The following is a 21513-nucleotide window of genomic DNA, read 5'->3' as shown; positions in this document are numbered from 1 at the left end:
GTACATAGGGTCGCTATGAGTCGTAGGCGACTCGACGGCACATAACAACACAAATATATATATATGAAATATTCTTTCCATTTAATTTTCCCCCATTCATTCATTGTTTCACATTTTCCTCCCTGCCCACCCCCCAGTTTGTTTTTCTCTTTGAAAAGAAAAAAAACCTATTCATTGTTATACATTCCCCACTCAAGTCAACAGCCCACTGTACTATGCATTTCTTTTTCTGTAATCTTGTCATGAAAAAATTACCTAATCCTATATTCCTTTTAAACAGTTCTCTCCCTCGTCTGTTTCGACCCAGTGTACATTATTTATCCCCTCTTTTCTTAGATTCTTCCTAATCCCAATGTCAGTCCTGTTTTACAACAGTGGCACTATGCCATATTTGTCCTATTATGACTGAGATATTTCACTCAGTATAATGTTCTCTAGGGTCACCCATTTTGTATATTATTTCATGAGGTCTTTGTTTTTCAATGTAGCATAGTATTCCATTGTGTGAATACATCACATCTTCTCTATCCATTCATTTGTTGATGGGCACTTGGGTTGTTTCCAACTCTTTGCCATTGTGAACAAAGCAACAATAAACATGGGTGTGAATATATCTGCTTGGGTGGCAGTTATAGTTTCTTTAGGGTATATTCCCAGTAGTGGAATTGGTGGGTCAAATGGTATTTCTGTTTGCAACTCTTTGAGAAAGCGCCAGACAGTCTTCCATAGTGGTTGCACCATTTTACACTCCCACCAACAGTGAATAAGTTTTCCACTTCCTCCACAACCTCGCCAGCATTTGCTGTTTGCTGTTATGTTTAATTTTACTATTACTGGGGTAAGAGAATATCCCATAGTTGTTTGGATTTACATCTCTCTTAGAGCTAGGGATTTTGAACATTTCTTCATGTGTTTGTTCACCATCTGAATGTCTTCTTTGGTAAAGTGTCTACTCATATTCTGTGCCCATTTTGTGATTAGGCTGTTTACCTTTATCTTGTTGTGGTGCTCGAGTATTCTATAAGTTCCTTCTTTTGGCAATCCATGGTATGTTCAATACTCTCCTCCAGCACCACAACACAAAGACATCTATTTTTCTTCTGTCTTCCATAGTCATTTTCCAGCTCTCAGATGAATAGCAAGCAACTGAGAAGACCATTGCTTGGATGGGGTGCCCCTTAGTCTCTAGACTGACATTACTGTTCTTCAGCATTCTGTGAGAGGTCCTTGACAGCAGATTTTCCCAATGAAACATATCTTTTAATAATGCCAAGAGTGTTGATTGTGCATGTGAGTTAGATGGCATCATTAACAACCTCAATCTTTTCTCCATCTATTACGATCACTATAGTTTCCACACTGTTGGGTCACCTTTCCTTGGAATGGGAACAAATATAGATCTCTTCCAGTTAGTTGGCCAAGTGGTTGTTTTCCAGATTTCTTGGCACAACTTGGTGAGCACGTCCAGGGCAACATCTGTTAGCTGAAATATGTCAATTGGTATACCATCTATTTTATTTGCTATTTTCTTCAAAGTAGCTTGAACTTCTTCTTCATCACCACAGGCTCTTGCTCATATGTTGTTTCATGAAATTCTTCTGTGTCTACCAATTCCTTTCGATATAATGACTCAGTATAGTCTTTCCATCTTCTTTTGATACTTCCTGGATCATTTAATACTCTGCCTAAATCTTCCTTGATTATAGCAACTCGAGGTTTGAATTTGTTCTTCAGTTCCTTGCGCTTAAGAAATGCTGAGCGCGTTCGACCCTTTTGGTTTTCTGACTCCAGCTCCTTGCACATTTCATTGTAATATTTTACTTTGTCATCCCGCGCTGCCTTTTGAAATCTTCTTTTCAGATCTGACTGGTAAAGGAGATTGCCCCTCATTCTCCAACAGAGCATCTGGTGGATTTGAACCGCATATCTCTGGGATTGCAGTGCAGCTTCTTGCCACTAGGCTACCTGAGCTCTAGTATCTTGAATTCTTCCTTGTGCTTTGACTTCTCTGCTCTCCACTGCAATATTCAGAGTTTCTTCTGACATCCATTTTGGTCTTTTCTTCCTCCTCTGTCTTTGTTATGAACATTTGCACTCTTCTTGGATGATTCCCTTGATATCCTCCCACAACTCATCTGGTCTTCGTTCATTCATGTTCAAGGCCTTAAACCTGTTCTTGTGATAGTTTTGAAATTCAGGTGGGATAGACTCAAAGTTATATTTTGGTTCCTGTAGATTCGGCTTAATTTTCCTCAGCTTCAGCTTGAACTTGCATATGAGAAGTTGGTGGTCTGTTCTACAATCGGCTTCGGGCCTAGGTTTCACAGCTGACATTGAGCTTCTCCAGCGGTTCCTTCCGCAGATGTAATCGATCTGATGCCTATGCATAGCATCAGGTGAAATCCATTTGTATAACATGCGTTTATGTCTCTTAAAAAATGTGTTTGCAATGACTAAGTCATTGTGCAAAACTGAATCATTCTATCTCCAGCTCCATTTCTGCCTCCGAGTCCATGTTTTCCGACTACTGATTCTTCTTCTCTGTTCCCAACTTTTGCATTCCAGTCACCCATTTTTATCAATGCATCTTGACATATTGGATATATCTACGCCTGTAAAAGTTGGTAGAAATCTTCTGTTTCCTCTTCTTTGGCTCTGGTTGTTGGTGCATATATCTGAATGATAGTGGTATTCACTGGATTTTCTTGTATGCGTATCAATATTATCCTGTCACTCACAATATTGTACTTCAAGATGGATCTAGAAATGGCTTTTCTAACTATGAAAGCAACTCCATTTTTCCTCACCTTTTCATCTCCGGAGTACTATATCATATGATCATCCGATTCAAAATGCCCCATCTCACCAATGCCTAGTATGTCAATATTTATGTGTTCCATTTCCTCCTTAACAATATCTAATTTTCCTACATTCATGGTTCTCATATTCCATGTTCCAATCACTAGTGTCTGCTTACAACTGTTCCTCTTCCTTTGTATTTCCATACTCAGTTGCCCTTTCTGTCATTCTACGTGTGTTCTGTTGTGTGTTTTCAGAGGCCTACTATTTTGGAAGTGGATGGCCAATCCTTCTTCCTAGTGTATGTCAATCAATGTTCAGATCTAGAGAAGTATCCAAAAGATAAGCATTTAACAGAAAAAGTGAAAATATATCCCTTATTGTGGAATTAACTATTAGTTTTGGTGTTGTCCCTGCCCTTGGCTCAAGTGCCCTGACCCACTTATTTGTTTGCTCCACCATCCATCAAGATACCCCTCCATTTCTACCCACTCCCTTCATCACCTGTCGTCTAGCCCTTGATCTGATAGCTTATATCTAAAGCTTCCTTGGTTTCTGTGATTCCAGATTCATCAGCTGGTAACAGTTTCATATGCTGTGACCAAAGTCTCCTAAGTTTAGTGGTAATGTGTCCTGAACGGAGATGATGTGTCCTGTGGAAGTGGTGTGTAGATAGTTTTGCGCAGCCTAGGAGATCCTCCGCTTTTTACCTGTATAGGCAGGAGGTTTTCGCTCTGCTGAGGTGTCTTGTCTTTTCACAATTCTTCTGCCCTTTCTAAGTGTCCTGTGACCGAGTTTCGCACATGCAAGCAAGATTCTACTGAAGATTATCCAACAATCACTGGAATAGCACATTAGCAGAGAACTGCCAGAAGTCCAGGCTGGGTTTAGAAGGGGTTGTGGTACTAGGAATATTGTAGCTAATGTTAGATGGATCTTAGCTAAAAACAAGGAATACCAGAGGAATGTCTATCTGTGCTTCATTGATTATGCAAAGGGGTTTGACTGTGCGGACCATAACAAACTGTGGCTGACTCTGAAAAAATGGGAATCCCAGAACACTTGATCATTCTTATGCGAAACCTATACTTGGACCAAGAGGCAGTTGTCAAAACAGAGCAAGGAAACACTGCATGGTTCAAAATTGGGAAGGGCGTATGCCAGGCATGTGTCCTGTCTCCATACCTTTTCAACCTGTATGCAGAAAAGATCATCTGGGAGGCTGGGCTCTATGAAGAGAAATGTGGCATCAGGATTGGTGGAAGATCTATCAACAATCTGCGTTATGCAGATGACACAACCCTGTTTGCTAAAACTGAGGAGGACCTGAAGCCCTTGCTGCTGAGGGTCAAGGACTGCAGCCTTCAATATGGATTGAGGCTCAATATCAAGAAGACAAAGATTCTCACCACTGGACCAACTGGCAAAATCAGGATGGATGTGAAGAGATTGAGATTGTTCACAGCTTTAGTCTGCTTGGCTCCACAATCAACACTCTTGGCACCAGTAGCCAGGAAATTAAAAGACATATTGCCATGGGAAAGTCTGCTGTTAGGGACCTCTCTAAAGTACTGAAGAGCAAGGGTGTGTCTCTGGAGACAAGGTGCGTCTGGTACAGGCCATGGTCTTTGCAATCACTTGTTATGCATCAGAGAGCTGGACAATGACCAGGGAGGATAGAAGGAAAACTGATGCTTTTGAGCTTTGGTGTTGGAGAAGAGTGCTGAAGGTGCCATGGACTGCTAAGAAAACAAACAGATTCAACCTGGGGAGGGTTATACCAGGCTGCTCCTTGGAGGCAAGGATTCTGAGATTTCATATGACATACTTTGGTCATATTGTTAGGAAGGACCGATCCTTGGAGAAGGACATCATGCTTGGGAGGGTGGAGGGCAGGTGCAGGAGGGGAAGACCCTCTGGGAGGTAGATTGATTCAGTGACTGGGGCAATCGGGATGAGTGTGTCGGAGACAATGAGATTGGCACAGGACAGAGCAGAGTTTAGAGCTGTTGTACATAGGGTCGCTATGAGTCGCAAGCGACTCGATGGCACCTAACAACAACAAGAACAACATTATGATCACTGGACCAATGTCTGGGGGGTAAGGATGTTTGTTTTCTTGACATTGAAATGCAATCCATAGTGAAGGCCATAGTCCTTGACCTGCAGAAAATAGTACAAGTTCTCTTCAGTTTTGGTAAACAAGGCTGGTGATGAGTCTTCCTCCAATTCTGATGCCACAATCATCTTCATAAAGTCCTGTCTCTCAAATGGTCCGTACAATGTGTTGTTGTTCTTGTGATTGCTGTCAAGTCAAGCACAACTCATAGCGACCCTATGAACAAAAAGCTTGAAGCCTTTCTATAACTATCTTCATTTATTGAAGTTCATAGAGTTTCCAGAGGCATGTTTTTAGAAAGTGGATGCCACTCCTGCCTCCAAGTACAGTAAACATATTAGGAAGATATGGAGAAAAGATACATCACTGATGCACTCCTTCCTTCGTTTTGAACCATGCAGTGTTTCTTTGCTCTGTTCAGACAATAGCTTCTTGGTCTAAGTATAGATTTCACATGACCACATTTAAGTGCTCTGGGATTCCTATTTGTCTCAATATTAATCACAATTTGTTATTATCCACACAATCAAATGCCTTTACATAGTCGAAAGAACACAAATAGACATCCTTTTGGTATTCTTATTCTCCAAAGAGTACTCTGGTTGTACCCTCTCCAAGACATATCTAGTCATTTTCTTGGCTGTCAATGGAATGCTCAGTGATCTTCTCCAACACCACAGCTCAAAGGTGTTGATTCTTTTCCTGTCATCCTTATTCATTGTCCAGGTCTCAGAAGCATAGCCAGTAATCGGAAAAACCACTAGGCTTCTTCCTAACATACTTTGGGCATATTGTTAGGAGGTGCTATTCCTTGGAGAGGGATATGATGTTGAGAAGGCTAGAGGGTCGGCAAAGAAGAGGAAGATCCTCAAACAGGTGGATTGACAGGGTGACTGCTGCAGCGGGCTCGTGTGTGTGTGTGTGTGTGTGTGTGTGTGTGTGTGTGTCCCAATAAAACTTTATTTAAAGATTCAGAAATTTTAATTTCACGTAACTTTTATGTGTCAAAAATCATTATTTTTATCCCTAACTATTTAGAAACAGAAAACTGTTCTTAGCTCAAAACAGTACAAAAACAGGAAGCAGGCCTCTGTCTGCTGCTGCTGTTAGCTGCCAAGGAGTTGAATGTGACTCAGAGCAACCCTATAAACAACAGGTCTGAACCTTGCCCTATCTCATGATGGGGTCATGCCCAAACCCAGTGTGGTAGTCACTAGCCCCTGCTTTCCAAATGCCTGGTAGACAACGAAAACAAATTTCTCATGTTAAGTGTAGAAAGACCACTATCTCCCTTCTCCTAGAACTGCATCATTTTCTTCTATCAAAGACAAGTTGCATCATACATACAACCCTCAACTACACGTGTGTCACAAAAATAACAGAGTCAAAATGTGCACACCAATCTGCTACTCATTCCATTCCAGGAGTACAACGGCTAGGCTGAGCCTGCGATGGTAAGCCTGTTTCTATATGGTTCTTGCAGCATAAGCACCTTGCTTTGTGGAGTGTGGGTCTACCGTTTAAGTACACATTTCTTGGGATAATGTGGCTCCGTAAACACAAATCAACATCTTTATCTGATACTTAGGTGACTAAACAGGTATCTTTTTTTATGCTAAAGGATGAAATGACTGTTGGGTTAATGAAATGACAATATGGTAAAGTCCAATGGGTCACAAATAATTTCCTATTTTGCTTTTTCCAGTGGTAAAGTTAAACACAGAAAATTTTCCTATGATGTTCTAACTTCAGAAACTAGCTTTAGGAAAAGGGTTGGATCCATATTAGCTTAAAAAAAACTATGGAAAATTAGCACATATATTCAAGGTTGCTAAAATAAAGGGGGGGGGAATAGGAGAGATGCCAATACAGCACTGCATGCTGCCTGCTGCAGATATGACCGCTTCCAGCCAGTTCTCTACATAAGATACATACAAGCAACGATGTTTCTAAAGATTCATAGGGCAACAAAACAATACTGGTATTTCACGTTTATAAGTAGGAAAACAACAGCCCTGTTACTGGTGCCACCAAGTCCACTAGGACTCACAGTCACCCTATGAACATCAGATCTGAGCCATACCCCATCTTGTGCGATCCTCACCATCTTGAGTCCACTGTTAGAGACTGTCAGTCCATTCCAGTGAGGGTCTTCCTCCGACCCTCCACCTTTTCACAGCATGATGTCAATATTAAATACTATCACCCTTCTCAAAGTGAAACTCAAACTCACTGCTAACTGAGTTGATTCTGACTCAAAACAACCCTCCAGTGGGTTTCTGAGACTGTAAATCCCAATGAAAGGAAACTGCTTGTCTTCCTTCTGAGGAGCAGCTGTTCCACTCAAACCACTGGAGAACCAGGACTTTTTGCTAGCAGTGTAACACACTACAGCCTATTGCTATGAGAGCTCCCTACCAGTATTCTAGGAAGATGCAAATCTTATCCTCATTTTATGAATGAAAACATTAAGGTCTAGAGTAATATAATTTGGCTGTGTATATAATGAGGTTAGCTGTTGAGATTACTCAAATGTTCCAAGGTGTTTATCACAAAAGATATTAGTGACTGAAGTATTAAAAAATATTCTGTGTGACAAAGACTATCTCGAGGAGAAGAGGGAGATGTAAAGTAGAAACAGTTAGAGGATATCTAACAATACTTAGAACAAAGCAGGAAATAAAGTCGCTGCAGAACATTCATGGGCCATTTTTAGTGCAATGATTAAAAACTGCATTTAAAAAAAGCTAAAAGGGAGAATCTGGAGACTTAAAAGACACTGGTGGCTTACTGAGTAGGGAGTTGCACTGCTAACGTCCAGTCTGATGGTTTAAATCCACCAGCTGCTCCGTGAAAGATGAGCAGTCTTCTTCCTTAGAATTTACAGCCTCTGAAAACCTGCTAGAGGGTCAGCTATGGATCAGTTCTGACTCGGCAGAACAGAACTACAAAAGACAAATGAAGAAATTACAGTTCCTCCTGCTTTGGTATCTATGTATTTATGTTTCAGGCAAGAAAAGACAGTGTGCTAAGTTTGTTTGCCAATTCCATTGTGTGAAGGTGTATGATTCTTCTATGAGTGTCAGCAAAGAGTGAAGAGAAGATCAAAGCGTGAGTTGAGTTAAAAACACGAGAGCATGAGGCTGGTTCATGGAATCACGAAGCTTACCACCCTGTCTTCCATCTGTAGACATGTATGTATATATGAGGTATTTAGTCTGCACTGACATGGAGACCCCTTCCACCTCTCCGAGGCAGGGCAGGGGCTGAAGACCACTGTGCATGGTGACACTTCCTTCGGTTTTCCCCACGTTAGCATCAACACTGAACTAGATCAGACCATGAGGACTTTATCAAATACTCCTCTAGGCTAAATGGTTAGCCAATTTATTCTTCAGAATGAGTTCCAAAGCAACACTGTGGTCAATGGCAAGGTTTCTTTTCCCTGCTTTGGCTTGTCCTGGTGTTCAAGTCCAAAAGAGAATGGGCTCTACCAGCCTCCACTGTTGGAGTCCAATTTGGCCCGTTTTACGCGGGTCTTTTTGGCATCCAGATGGCAGAGACCTTCTGTTGTGATGTCTTTTTGCTCCTCCATGGTTTCCAAGGGGAAGGCCTGGCCTGTGGCCAGCACTTGCCGGACAGTCATGTTAACACGGGCAGTCTTCAGGTAGTTGGCACACACCTGCCAGTCTTCCAGAGAACAGGGCTCCACCACCGCATCTCTGGCGAGATCAGCTGGGAGGGGTGTCTCCAGGCAGGGAGGCAGGCTCTGCACCTTAGGATTTGGAAGAACTCGAGGGACTGCATGGTTCAACAGGCGGCTGAAACCTGACATTACCATGATGTCACCGCTGTGCATAAACGTGGCTGTGGGGACTTCATCTCTTTTGAGGCCACCCAGGAGGAAGATGGCTGACTGTCCAAAGCTGAATGACAGGAGGGGTTTGGAGTGATCTAGTTCTGATCTGTCAACGTGGATTCCCAGTGTGGAGTCGAAGCGGTAGTAATTCAGGATACCTGCTTCAGGTTGGAAACCCTGAAATCCACAGGCAGCCAGAAAGGAAAGGTGTATAATGATCGGCTGAGTATTTCTTACTGTCCCAGTTATAATGGTAGCCCAAGGTCACCCAGCGTAGCTTCTCAAGTAAACTTCGAGGTCTCTGTTGACTCAGGTCTTTCTGCCTAAGGCACTCCTTACTCTGTTCCCACACATCAAGGGTCTCTTCTTTAGTCATGTGCTTGTCCAGGTTGCATCCATTGGGTTTGCGGGAATAAAACTTAAGGCACTGCTTGATCCAGTGCCACTGGTATCCGGGGAGGAAAGGGTTTGGGATAAAAATAAATCCAGGATAGCCTTCTAGGCCATAGGCTCGCCACTTGCTGACAGGCTGAAGTCCTGCTCTACGTGCATCGTGTTCATTGACTGAGGACACATTAAGTGGAGATCTGACCACCTTGTGGGCAGCGGAGCCCCGGGCAGTGTGGGCCGCCGAGAAGTCGATGACACCTTCCAGGTCCGCGCTCCAGGGACGGCTTTGTCGGTAGAAGCGAAAAAGGTTCCTAAAGGCATCCTCCCCGGCTCGACTGCCAGCGCCGCCGCGGAACCCACGGCCGCCGTCATCTTCCCCATCTCGCGGCCTGACCTTGCAGTGGGCTCTTATGTATCAGGAAGTGTGAGGATGGTGCAGGACAGAACTAGGTTCAGCTCTTTTGTTCAAAGGGTCGCTATGAGTTGTCCTTGACTTGATGGCACTTAACAACAACAACAACAACTGGTACTCTCTGCTTTTAGCCAAGATCCATCTAACATCAGCAATGATATCCCTAGTGCTAACTAAATATATCCCAAGATCCATCTGACATCATCCAATGATCTCTCTAGTGCCTTCTAAACCCAGCTTGTATTTCTGTCAGTTTTCTGTCAATGTACTTTTCTAGCCTTTTTTGTATAATCTCCTGGAAGATTTTGCTTGCATGTGATATTAGTGATAGCGTTTGATAATTTCCACATTCTGTCGCATCACTATTTTTGGTCATAGGAATAAATAGGGATCTCTTCTAGTCAGTTGGCTAGGTAGCTGTCCTCCAGATTTCTTGGCACAATCTGGTGAGCACATCCAGAACAGCATCTGTTTGTTGAACTATGTCAGTTGGGACCTTGTTTTTTTGCCAATTCTTCAGAGCAGCTTGAATTGCCTCTTTTATTACCAATGGTTCTTGATCACATGTTACTTACTAAAATGTATCTGGGTCAGCCAATTATTATTAGTACAGTGACTCTGTATTCCTTCCATCTTTTTTTTTGGTGCTTCCTGCCTCATTTAATATTTTGCCCATAGCATCTTTAAGTATTGCAACTAGAGGCTTGAATTTATTCTTTAGTTCTTTCAACCTTGAGAAATACCAAGCACGTTTTTCTCTTTTGATTTCTGTCTCTAGCTCTTTGCAAGTATTATATTCATTTTAATACTTTGCATTGTCTTCACGAGCTGCCTTTAAAATAGTTTGTTCAGCTCTTTAACTTCCTGATTTCTTGCCCTGGTTTTGATTTCTTGGTATTCTAGCACAATACTCAGAGTCTCTTCTGACATTCTTCTTGGTATTTTCTTTCTTCTTTCTTTCTTTCTTTCTTTCTTTCTTTCTTTCTTTCTTTCTTTCTTTCTTTCTTTCTTTCTTTCTTTCTTTCTTTCTTTCTTTCTTGGTATTTATAATTACTTTTTTCTTTCTTTATGGGTGATATTCTTGACATCATCCTGTAGCTCATCTGGTCCTCATTCATTTGTGTTCAATGTTTCTAATAGCTTAGATATGTGTATCTTTGCTTGTCTATCTCCTGCTCTTTTGGGTATAGCACTTGTCTGCTGGATCCTGTGCTAAAGCAGAGCTCCGAGATTAAGACAGACTAGGCAGAAGGGCTAGTCATCTACTTCTGAAATAACAAGCCTCCAAAAACCCGGTGAACAATGAAGAACACTTAGACTATTACATACAGCCCTAGAGGCTGAGCCCTCATGTTGGGAAACACAAGCATGAGCAGGGATCATTGCAAAGATCCATTCATAATTGGAACATGGAATGTGTGAAGTATAAATGTAGGAAAACTAGACACAGTAAAAAAATAAATGGAGCACATAAATACAGATGTACTAAGTGCTAGTGAACTGAGATGGATTAACATGGGCCACTTTGAATCTATATGATCTACTATGCCAGGAATGAAAAAGTGAGGGAAAATGGAGTTGCATTCATCAAAAAGACCATTTCTAGATCCATCCTGAAATATAATGATGTGAATGACAGGATAACATGCATACAAGGATGTTAATACTAATACCATTCAAATACATGCACCAACAACTAAAGTCCAAAGAGGATGAAACAGAAGTTTTCTACCAACTTCTGCAGTTTTAAATAATTAAACATGTAACCAAGATTCACTAATAATAATTTATGACTGGAATGAAAAACTTAGGAACAAGAAAGAAGGACCAGTAGTTAGAAAATACGCGCTTGGTGATAGAAATGAGGCTGAGATAGAATAATGGACTTTTGTATGAGCAATGATTTATTCATTGCAAATACCTTTCATAAAAACCAGAAATGGAAACTGTACACATAGACCTCACCTGATGGACTGCACAGGAATCAGATTGATTACATCTGTGGAAGGAATTTTTGGAGAAGCTCAATGTCAGCTGTGAAAGCCAGGTGCTGACTGTGGAACAGACATATGCAAGTTCAAATTGAAGCGAAAAAAAAACTTAAAACAAATCCGCAAAAACCAATATATGAGCCTGACTCTATTCCACCTGAATTTAAAAGCATCTCAAGGATAGGTCTGAGACATTGAACACTACAGTGCTCATATAGATGGATTCCTTTTCTAAATGATTCATTATATCCACTGGTACTAGTCTTTGTGTGCCAGCTTGTTATTTAAAAGCAGATAACATTTAAAATGTGAATAGGGATTGAATATAATGTAAACTTGACTACAGTAGCAGTTGTTTTAAAAAAAAAACCCACACAAAAAAAGCCCCTCTACCAGTATACAGGACTTGAGATTTATCAAATAGAAATACAAGACTAAAAATAAATAAATAAATAAATAAAATACAAGACTAAGAGGGCTAATATGCTAGCCAAATTAGTTTTTCTGGAAATGTTATCAAGTGAACTTCTCTGTATATCTTATATATCAGAACTGAATTGCCTGTCCACTATTAGATGCCAAGGCAAGCAAGGAAACAAGTATTTTTAATAGAGTGTTATGCTACCCTGAACAAATTGGCTTCTCATTCAGAAGGAAGGAGAGAAGAGGAGAAATAATGCAAGCCAATTTGCAATGATGAAAGCAAAAGCAATTTTCAAAACAAATTTTGAAGTTTATGCTGACCACACAAAACTTGGGTTTGGAAGGTGAAAGAAATCCTACAGAAAAGCTTAGTGTTAGTTTTAACGACTGTCGGATCTTGCATCTTCCTGAGAAATTCTTGCTCATAGTTCTAAAGAGTATTAATCCTATAAAATAATGGGAAAGGCTAAATATCTGCTTGACATATCCCCAAAGGGAGAATTGGCTTCTTAGAATCATATTTTAAAGATTATATATGTGATTCAATTCTCAAAAAAGTTATCTGACAGAATGTGAAAATTGCTGAACAATATCATTAATACCACATGCAAGTAAAATATTGCTCAAGAGTATTCAAAAATGGTGAGAACAATACATCAACAGAAATTCAAGCTGGGTTTAGAAAAGGCTGTGGCACTGGAGATATCATTGCTGATGTTAGATGGATCTGGACTGAAAGCAGAAAATACCAGAAGGTTATTTGTGTTTTATCTGCTATGCAAAGGCATTTGACTATGTATATCACAACAAATTATGGCATTGTGTCATCTGCATAACACAGGTTATTGATAAACTTACCTCCAGTTCTGATTCCACACTCCTCCTCCTAGAGTCCAGCTTCTCACAGCCTTCAGTATAGATTATAAAAAAAATCAAAATCAAGCACTCCAAAATCTTCACCATGAGAACAAAGGGCACCTTCATGATAGAGAAGAGGTTGAAAATGAGTTGAGCAAATAGCATTCAAAAGAGAATATTTTCAATTTATTATAAAAACTATTGATTCTTTGTTTCAACTAGTTAAACCAGCAGTAGTTTCACAGTTTTGATGGAACACCCACCATTAGTAACATCTAATTTAGCAATGTCTGTAGCAGTATCATGTAGTGACTTTAGCCAGTTTTCTTTCTCTGTACATACCTCTGTAGAGAGGTTTATGTAAAAGGAGAGTATTTCCACCATAAAGAACATACTTATAGGAATATATAATTATTTTAAAGAGAAATTCACAAAGGAAAAGAGAAATGAATTTTGCAAATTTTTGGAGTCTTGTTTTATTTTTACAAATTGCCTGATCTTTAAATTACAAGTTGCCTGATATTTAGTAAGGTAACAGCTACTTGATCTCACATTAAAACAAAAGATTTATTTCTAACTGAATGAGGATGATTTTTTTTTGGTTAGGGAATAATGTAAATTAATATTTTTTCCATTTTTGGTAAGGTAGAGTTTTTACGAGCTCTACAGACGATATCATTCAGATAAGGTCACACCGAAGAGAAGTTTTGCTCATTGGATTAAAAATAGATCAGCTCAGTGACTCAGCAGGTAGCTTATTGCAATTGCCTACTGAGAACATCCTAATTCTTCCTTGTAGTACATCACAGAGAAATGCTCATGTGGCTTTGCAAGGATTAGCTTATTCAGGTATTAGAAATAAGATCACAGTATATCTAGGACATTCTGTGAAGTACAAACAGCACAGAGAGTATTATGGGTCAAATTCTGGCTAAGTATATGTAAGCATGTGTTCAAAATAACTATTTAAATTCCTTTTACTGAGAAAAGAGTCAAATTCTGGTTAAGTACATGTAAGCACATTTTTAAAATAATGATTCAAGTTCTTATTACATTTACAGTAATATTGTGCCTAAATTGAAAGCGTATGATAGAATCAGGTTACAGGGAGCACTGGACTCTGCTCTGATTGATTTCTAGAGCAATGCCTGCTATTATCTTTCTTATGCGCTTTCTTCCTTGGCTGCCTCCCTCTTGCTCCACAGGAAACTTCAGAGGGACTTTTAATGCCCCTCTGATTCCTATTACCAGAACTCAGGAAGCAGCCTAGGACAGTCAGGGATTGTGCACAAATCCACATTGGTAGAATTGGCAATTTCCTAGAATAAGACATGGGAGAAGAAGGCAGACTTCTCCCTCCTCCACACTGTACCAAAACCCACCAATCAAACAGTGCTCCTGGGTTGACTCTAACTGATGCAACCCCACATGGGCCAGTGTAGAACAGAGTTTCATCAGGTTTCCAATGGCTAATTTTTCAGAAGTATTTTCCAGGCCTTTGTTCTGACGTTATCTCTGGGGGTGGACTAGAACTTCCAACCTTTTCATTTGTAGCTGAGAACATTAACCATTTTTCACTACCTCTCCAAAAACATGTCCCTCTAAAGTATTTTTCAATTTTGGGGGCAGGGGGAAGTTTAAGCTAAGATCTCCCGTTAGTGTGTTAGTACATCCAACATCCACTCAAAACATTATGTTCAGTAGTTAATGTGTTAGGTACAGGCTATAATGATGAATAAAACTAGGTCTCTGTCCTCTGCGATTTCATCAGATTCCTGCCTAAATAGACAGGTGATGTGTCTTGTGATGTGTTGTTGTTATGTATACCAATACCTAGTCACTGAATCAATCCACCTCATAGAGGGCCTTCCCCTACTGCACCGTCCCTCGAGCCTCCCAAGCATAATGTCCTTCTGCAAGGACTGGACTCTCCTTACAACATGACCAAAGTATGTCAGATGAAACCTCAGAATCCTTGCCTCCAAGGAGCATCCCAGTTTAACCCCCTCCAGGTTGAATGGATTTGTTTTCTTAGAGGTCCATGGTACCCTCAATACTCTTTTCCAGCACCATGGCTGAAAGGCATCAATTCTCCTTCTAGCCTCCCTAGTCATTGTCCAACTCTCTGATGCATAACAAGTGAGAAGCAATGATCATGGCCTGTATCAGATGCACCTTAGTCTCCAGAGAGACAACGTTGCTCTTGAGTACATTAGAGAGGTCCCTAAGAGCAGACTTGTCCATTGCAATATGTCTTTTAATTTCCTGGCTACTGGTGCCAAGAGTGTTGATTGTGGAGCCAAGCAGACTAAAGCTGTGAACAATCCCAATCTCTTTACCATCCATCCTGACACTGCCAATTGGTCCGTTGGTGAGAATCTTTGTCTTTTTTATTTTATTTTATTATTTTTGTGTACGTGTACCGTCAAATCAGATCTGACTGGTACAGGAGGAGATTGTCCCTCCTTCCCCGTCAGAGCATCTGGTGGATTCAAACCGTGCGCCTCTGGGATTGTAGTTGCAGCTCCTTGCCACTAGGCCACCAGAGCTCTCCAGAATCTTTGTCTTCTTGACATTGAGGCTCAATCCATATTGAGGACTGCAGTCTTTGACCCTCTGCAGCAAGCGCTTGAGGTCCTCCTCAGTTTCAGCAAGCAGGGTTGTGTCACCTGCATAACGTAGATTATTAATAGATCTTCCACCAATCATGACGCAACACTTCTTCTCATAGAGCCCAGCCTCCCGGATAACCTTTTCTGCATACTGGTTGACAGGACACATCCCTGGCATACGCCCTTCCCAATTTTGAACCGTGCAGTGTTTCCTTGCTCTGTTTTGACAACTGCCTCTTGGTCCAAGTATAGGTTTCACATTAGCACGATCAAGTGTTCTGGATTCATATTCTTCTCAGAGTCAGCCACAGTTTGTTAGGATCCACACAGTCAAACAACTTTGCATAATCAACGAAGCACAGATAGACATTCCTCTGGTACTCCCTGCTTTAAGCTAAGATTCATCTAACATTACCTACAATATCCCTAGTACCAGGACCCCTTCTAAACCCAGCCTGGACTTCTGGCAGTTCTCTGCTGATGTGCTGTTCCAATAATTTTTGGATAATCTTCAGTAGAATCTTGCTTGCATGTGAAATCAATCATATTGTTCTATAGTTTCTACACTCTGTTAGGTCACCCTTCTTTGGGATGGGAACAAATATAGATCTCCTCCAGTCAGTTGGCCAAGTGGTTGTTCTCCAGATTTCTTGGCACAACTTGGTGAGTACATCCAGGGCAGCATCTGTTAGCTGAAATATGTCAATTGGTATACCATCTATTCCTGAGGCCTTATTTTTTGCTGTTTCCTTCAAAGCAGCTTGAACTTCTTCCTTCATCATCATAGGCTCTTGCTCATATGTTGTTTCATGAAATTCTTCTGTGTCTACCAATTCCTTTCTATCCAATGACTCAGTATATTCTTTACATCTTATTTTAATACGCCCTGGGTCATTTAATATTCTGCCTAAAGCATCTTGATTATAGCAACTCGAGGTTGAATTTGTTCTTCAGTTCCTTGAGCTTAAGAAATGCTGAGCAAGTTTGGCCCTTTTGATTTTCTGACTCCAGCTCCTTTGCACATTCCATTGTAATATTTTACTTTGTCATCCCGCACTGCCTTTTGAAATCTTCTGTTCAGCCCTTTAGTATCTTGAATTCTTCCCTGTGCTTTGACTTCTCTGTGCTCCAGTGCAATATTCAGAGTTTCTTCTGAGATCCATTTTGGTCTTTTCTTCCTCCTCTGTCTTCGTAATGAACGTTTGCACTCTTCCTGGATGATTGCCTTGATATCCTCCCACAACTCATCTGGTCTTCACTCATTCGTGTTCAAGGCCTCAAATATGTTCCTGAAATGGTTCTGAAATTCAGGTGGGATAGACTCAAAGTTATATTTTGGTTCCCATGGATTTGGTTTAATTTTCTTCAGCTTTAGCCTGAACTTATATATGAGTAGTTGGTGGTCTGTTCCACAATCAGCTCCTGGCCTAGTTTTCATAGCTGATATTGAGCTTCTCCAGCAGTTCTTTCCACAGATGTAATCGATCTGATTCCTATACATACTGTCAGGTGAGATCCATGTGTATAACCTGTATTTACGTCTCTTAAAAAATGTGTTTGCAATGAATAAGTCATTGATTGTGCAAAATTCAATCATTTTACCTCCAGCTCCATTTCTGTCTCCGACCGAGTCCATGCTTTCCGACTACTGATTCTTCTTCTCTGTTCCCAGCTTTTGCATTCCAGTCACCAATTATTATCAATGCATCTTGATTGCATGTTGGATCGATCTCTGACTGTAAAAGTTGGTAGAAATCTTCTATTTCCTCTTCTTTGGCTCTGGTTGTTGGAGCATATATCTGAATGATAGTGGTATTCACTGGACTTTCTTGTATGCGAGGAAAAGAAAAAGCAGGAAGACAGAAGTATAGGAGAATGCAGGCCCCACACTGAAGAGTCAGCTGGGTCACAGGCTGGAGAAAAAGAGGCTTGAGGGCTCAACAAGCTTAGGCAGAGAAATCAATGCAAGGACTCTAAAAGGTGAGGATCATGTGCTTCATTCTCATAAAAGCTTGGCCTAGTGCTAACTTTGGAAAAACTGTTCAGGCTAGGCCATTTCTTCCATGCAGCAGAAGTTACTAAAAATTACCTTTAGCAGGGAGTCTATTTGCCTCATACTGAGTATTGTGGATTTCGACTCATAGTGTCCTATAAGATTGAGTAGAATTGTCTCATAGGGTGTCCAAGGCTGTACTCTTTACAGGCAGGCTTACTACAGCTCTGAAGTAGTAACTTTAGATTAGCAGTTGAGGGCTTACCCATTATCCCACCAGTGTAACTGATTTTCCTTAGCTGTTTTCCCTCTAGAACATCAAGGTTTACCACAAGCTTCCACACTCCCTTTTGTCTGGGACTCTTGCATCTCTAAAAAAAAGCTCTTAATTGATAATGGAAACTTAAGAAAGACTTAATTGATAAGTTTAAAGTGAAATTTCCCACTAGTAATATTTGCATTTCAACACAGGAATCTGAGAATGTCTTAATATTGTGCAAGTCAATTACTAAAACTGAAACCTAACGGTGCCAACCAACACTCATTGTGCTCCCATCTTCCCAAAAGATTGGTGGTTTGAGTCCACCAGAGGAGTCCAGAGGAGTCTGGGAAGACTTGATAACCTGAAAAATCACTTTTGGAAAACCACCCAAAGTACAGCTGTGCTCTGGTACTCAGAGACATCATGAGCCCGAGTCAGCTTTATAGTGACTGATGGGAAGGTTAACTTCCTGGATTATTTCTAGTCAGTATTCGAGTTTCCTCTTCAGATGTTGTCATTTTATGCAGGCTACACATATGGATTTCACCTGATGGTATGCATAGGAATCAGATCGATTACATCTGTGGAAAGAATCAGTGGAAGCGCTCAATATCAGCTGTGAAAACTAGGCCTGGTGCTGATTGTGGAACAGACCACCAACTACTCATATGCAAGTTCAAGCTGAAGTTCAAGAAAATGAAATCAAATCCATAGGAACCAAAATTTGACCTTGAGTCTATCCCACTCAAATTTCAAAATCATCTCAGGAACAAATTTGAGGCCCTGAACACCAATGAGCAAAAACCAAGTGAGCTGTGGGAGGATATAAAGAATATCATTCACAAGGAATGCAAAAGGTCGTTACAAAGGCCGAGGAGAAAGAAAAGATCAAGATAGATGTCAGAGGAAACTCTGAATATTGCACTAGAGCACTGAGAAGCAAGATGTTAAGGAGCTGAACAGAAGATTTCAAAAGGCAGCTCATGAAAACAAAGTGAAGTATTATATTGAAATATGCAAAGAACTGGAGTCAGGAAATCAAAAGAGCCGAACTCGCTCAGCATTACTTAAGTGGAATGAATTGAGGAAAAAATTCAAACCTTGAGCTGCAATACTTAAGGATGCTGTGGGTAGAATATTAAATGATCCAGGAAGCATTAAGAGAAGATGAAAGATGTATAGAGTCACTGTACCAAAAGAAATTAGATGACACAGAAGAATTTAATGAAACAATATGTGAGCAAGTGCTTGTGGTGATGAAGAAGTTCAAGCTGCTCTGAAAGAACTGGCAAGAAACAAGGCCCTAGGAATTGATGGCACACCAATTGACATATTTCAACAAACACTTTGTCATGGATGCGCTCACCAATTTGTGCCAAGAAATCTGGAGGACAACCACCTGGCCAACTAATTGGAAGAGATCTTTATTTGTTACCATTCCAAAGAAAGGTGACCCAGACAGAATGTGGAAATTATCAAATATCATTAATATCACATACAAGAAAGATTCTGCTGAAAGTTATCCAAAAACAACTGGAGCAGTACATCAACAGAAAACTGCCAGATGTACAGAAGAGGCTAAACTAGAGAGATGGTGTGTACTAACGATATTATATCTAATGTTAGATGGATCTTGGCTGAAAGCAGAGTGTACCAGAAGAATGCTTATCTGTGCTTCACTGACTATTCGAAGAAATTTCACTGTGTGGATCACAAAAAACTGTGGTTAACTCTGGGAAGAATGGGAACCCCAGAACACTTGATTGTGCTTATGCAAAACCTGCAAGTGGACCAGGAGGTAGTTTGTCAGAACAGAGCAAGGAAACACTGCATGGTTCAAAATCAGGAAGGGTGTACACCAGGGATGTGTCCTATCTCCATATCTTTTCAAAATGCAGAACAGATCATCTGGGAGGCTGGGCTCTATGAGAAGGAGTGTGGCATCAGGATTGGAGGAAGATCTATCAACAATCTAAGTTATGCAGATGACATAACCCTGCTTGCTGAAACTGAGGACCTGAAGCACTTGCTGCAGAGGGTCAAGGACTGCAGCCTTCAATATGAATTGAAGCTCAACATCAGGAAAACAAAGACTCTCATCACTGGGCTGATTGACAGTATTACGACGGATGGAAAAGAGATTGAGGTTGTTGTTAACAATTACAACTTGCTCAACTCCACAATCAGCATTCTTAGCATCAGCAGTCAGAAAATCAAAAGGCAAATTGCATTGGGAAAATCCGCTGTCAAGAACTTGTCCTAAAAAAGCAACAATGTCAGTCTAGAGACGAAGGTGTGCCTAATTCAGTCCATGATCTTCGCAATTACTTGTTATGCATCAGAGAGCTGGACAATGACTAAGGATGATGGAAGAAGAATTGATGCGTTCATATTGTGGCCAGGAAACAGGTCTGTGGAGAAGGACATCATGCTTGGAAGGGTGGAGGGACAGTGCCAGAGAGGAAGACCCCAGATGAAATGGATTCATATAGTGACTGGAACAATAGGGGAAGGTGTGTCATAGTCAGTGAGACTGGCTCAGGACTAGTCTGCTTCAGAGCTGCTGTACATACTGTCGCTATGGGTCACAGGTGACTTGACAGCACATAACATAGGAGTAGGGCAGAGAGCTCAGGTGGCTTAGTAGTAAGGAGGTGCACTGCCAACACAAAGGCATGTAGTTCAAATCTGCCAGCTGCTTCACAGGAGAAGGCTGGTCACTTCTTGTGTGGCTTACTACCTCTGAAAAACTGCTGGAGGGGCAGCAATGGGATGGTCCCAGCTCAGCAGAATATTACAACTGGGAGTACAGCAAAGCAGATGGGGGGAAAAATAGGTTGATAATTTTTTTAACCCCAGCAACAACAAAACCCTCTAACATCAAGTAGATTCTGATTCATAGCAACTTGATCGTTTGTTGTTAGATATCAAAACACTAAATCACAGCTGTCAATTTGGGCTTTCAGAAGCTGTAAATTACATGGTAGGAGATTATCCATTTTTCTCTCGTGAAACTGCTGGACTTTTCAAATTTCTTGCCTTTAGATTGCCTGACTCCTTACCATTAGGCCACTAGAGAGAGACCCTATAGGGCAGACTAAAATGTCATCTTAGAGTTTCTCAGATTGTAATAACTACGGAAGCAGTGAGAGAGGCCAGTGGTTTCAAAATACCAATCTTTTGGTTAGCAGGTAAGCACTGTGTCACCAGGGTTTCTTAAACAGGTCAGTTGTACCACCTGATTTCTAAAATTAACATTTATGACTCTTTACAATTTAGAATCTTTTCATATGTATTTTGTTAAGAATTATAGCTTGCTTGACTCCATGATCAACTCTGCTGGCAACAGCAGTCAGGAAATCAAAAGAGGAATTGTATTGGGAAAATCTGCAGTCAGGGACCTCTTAGTTTAGAGACTAAGGTGAGCCTGATCCGGGCCATGGCCTTTGCAATTATTTGCTACGCACCAGTGAGTTGAACAATGACTAAGAATGACAGAAGAAGAATCAATAATGCCTTTGAGTTGTAATGCTGGAGAAGATTCTGGAACATACCATGGACTGTCAAGAAAATAAATAGGTCTGTCTTGGGGAGGATGAAACCAAGTTTCTCCTTGGAGGTTAGGATTTTGAAGCTCTGTCTCACATACTTTGGGCACGTGGCCAGGAGAGACTTGTTCTGGGAAGGATGGAAGGACAACACAGGAGAGGAAAACCCTGGATGAGATGGATTGATAGAGTAACTGGGGCAAAGGAGGTAGGTGTGTCAGAGTCAGTGAAACTGGCTCAGGACAGA

At 40.9% G+C, this 21513-nt stretch overlaps 1 pseudogene; it reads right to left on the bottom strand.

Moving 5' to 3' along the window:
* Positions 1 to 8408: 8408 nt before the first annotated feature.
* On the bottom strand, positions 8409 to 9548 carry LOC102852036 (annotated as a pseudogene).
* Positions 9549 to 21513: the final 11965 nt, after the last annotated feature.

The sequence above is a fragment of the Elephantulus edwardii genome, unplaced genomic scaffold (genome assembly GCF_000299155.1).
Source record: "Elephantulus edwardii isolate Elephantulus edwardi_28Jun2011 unplaced genomic scaffold, EleEdw1.0 scaffold00019, whole genome shotgun sequence".
In the NCBI taxonomy this organism is placed as follows: domain Eukaryota; kingdom Metazoa; phylum Chordata; class Mammalia; order Macroscelidea; family Macroscelididae; genus Elephantulus; species Elephantulus edwardii.
Note: the sequence above shows the minus strand (reverse complement) of the source record. Positions and strands in the feature narration are given on the sequence as shown.